A 2,747-nucleotide genomic window follows, 5' to 3' on the forward strand; every position below is an offset into this window, starting at 1 on the left:
AGTATTAGGATTAGGATTAGGATAAGGATTAGGATAAGGATTAGGATTTGGATTAGGATTAGGAATAGGATTAGGAATAGGATTAGGATTATGATTAGGATTAGGAATATGATTAGGATTAGGATTATGATTAGGATTAGGAATAGGATTAGTATTATGTTTCGAATTAGGATTAGGATTAGGATTACAATTCTGATAAGGATTAGTATTAGTACTAGGATTAAGATTTGGATTTGGAATAGGATTCGGATATTAGGATTAGGATTAGGATTTGGTTTAGGATTAGGATTAGGATTAGGATTAGGAATAAGATTCGGATTAGGATTAGGATTAGGATTAGGGTTAGGATTAGGATGTGGATTTGGATTAGGATTAGGATTAGGATAAGGATTATAATTAGGATTATTATTAGGATTAGGATTAGGATTCGATTTGGATTAGAACTAGGATTAGGAATAGGATTAGGATTAGGATTAGGATTAGGATTAGGATTAGGATTAGGATTAGGATTAGGATTAGGATTAGGATTAGGATTAGGATTAGGATTAGGATTAGGATTAGGATTAGGATTAGGATTAGGATTAGGATTAGGATTAGGATTAGGATTAGGATTAGGATTAGGATTAGGATTAGGATTAGGATTAGGATTAGGATTAGGATTAGGATTAGGATTAGGATTAGGATTAGGATTAGGATTAGGATTAGGATTAGGATTAGGATTAGGATTAGGATTAGGATTAGGATTAGGATTAGGATTAGGATTAGGATTAGGATTAGGATTAGGATTAGGATTAGGATTTGGATTTGGATTAGGATTAGGATTATGATTCTGACAAGGATTAGCATTAGGATTAGGATTAGGATTTGGATTTGGATTAGGATTATGATTAGGATCAGGATTAGTACTAGGATTAGGGTTAGGATTAGGATCAGGATTAGGGTTACGATTAAGATTAGGATTAGGATTAGGATTAGTATTAGGATTAGTAGTAGGATTGGGATTGGGATTTGGATTAGGATTAGGATTAGGATTAGGATTAGGATTAGGATTAGGATTAGGATTAGGATTAGGATTAGGATTAGGATTAGGATTAGGATTAGGATTAGGATTAGTATTAGGATTAGTAGTAGGATTGATTAGGATTAGGATTAGGATTATGATTAAAATTAGGATTAGGATTTGGATTAGGATTAGGATTAGGAATAGGGTTACGATTAGGGTTAGGATTAGGATTAAGATTAGGATTAGGATTAGGATTAGGATTAGGAATAGGATTAGTATTATGTTTCGGATTATGATTAGGATTAGGATTACAATTACGATAAGGATTAGTATTAGTACTAGGATTAGGATTTGGATTTAGAATAGGATTAGGATTAGGATTAGGATAAGGGTTTGGATTAGGATTAGTAGTAGGATTGGGATTGGGATTAGGATTCGGATTAGGATTAGGATTAGGATTAGGAATATGAATAAGATTAGGATTAGGATTAGGATTAGAATTAGGATTAGGACTAGGATTAGGATTAGGATTAGTAGTAGGATTGGGATTGGGATTTTGATTAGGATTAGGATTAGGATTAGGATTAGGATTAAGATTAGGATTACGATTAGGATTAGGATTAGGATTATGGTTAGGATTAGGATTAAGATTAGGATTAGGATTAGGATTAGTATAATGTTTCGGATTAGGATTAGGATTCAGATTAGGGTTTAGGGTATAGAGTTTGGGGTTTGGGGATTCGGGTTTAGGGTTTAGGACTCAGGCTTTAAGGGTTAGAGTTTAGGGTTTAGGGTTTAGGGTTTAGGAGTATGATTAGTATTAGGATTAGGATTAGGATTGGGATTAGGATTTGGATTTGGGTTAGGATTAGGATTAGGATTACGATGAGGATGAGGATCACGATAAAGATTATGATTAGGATTAGGATTAGGATTAGGATTAGGATTAGTAATATGAATAGGATTAGGATTAGGGTTAGGATTAAGATTAGGATTAGGATTAGGATTAAGATTAGGATTAGGAATAGGATTAGGATTAGGAATAGGATTAGTATTATGTTTCGGATTAGGATTAGGATTAGGATTACAATTACGATAAGGATTAGTATTAGTACTAGGATTAAGATTTGGATTTGGAATAGGATTAGGATTAGGATTTGGATGAGGATAAGTATTAGGATTAGGATTAGGATTAGGATGAGATTTAGGATCATGATCAGGATCAGGATCAGGATTAGTATTAGGATCTTGATCAGGATTAGGATGTGGATTTGGATTAGGATTAGGATGAGGATAACGATTACGATTAGGATTATTATTAGGATTAGGATTAGGATTCGATTTGGATTAGAACTAGGATTAGGAATAGGATTAAGATTAGGATTAGGATTAGATGAGCTTTAAGATTAGGATTAGGATTAGGACTAGGATTATGATTAGTATTAGGATTAGGATTAGGATTAGGATTACGATTAGGATTAGGATTAGGATTAGGATTTGGATTTGGATTAGGATTAGGATTATGATTATGACAAGGATTAGCATTAGGATTAGGATTAGGATTTAGATTAGGATTCGGATTTGGATTAGGATTAGGATTAGGATCAGGATTAGTATTAGGATTAGGATTAGGATTAGGAATAGGGTTACGATTAAGATTAGGATTAGGATTAGGATTAGTATTAGGATTAGTAGTAGGATTGGGATTGGGATTTGGATTAGGATTAGGATTTGGATTAGGATT

Source organism: Lupinus angustifolius, chromosome LG03 (assembly GCF_001865875.1).
Source record: "Lupinus angustifolius cultivar Tanjil chromosome LG03, LupAngTanjil_v1.0, whole genome shotgun sequence".
NCBI lineage: Eukaryota > Viridiplantae > Streptophyta > Magnoliopsida > Fabales > Fabaceae > Lupinus > Lupinus angustifolius.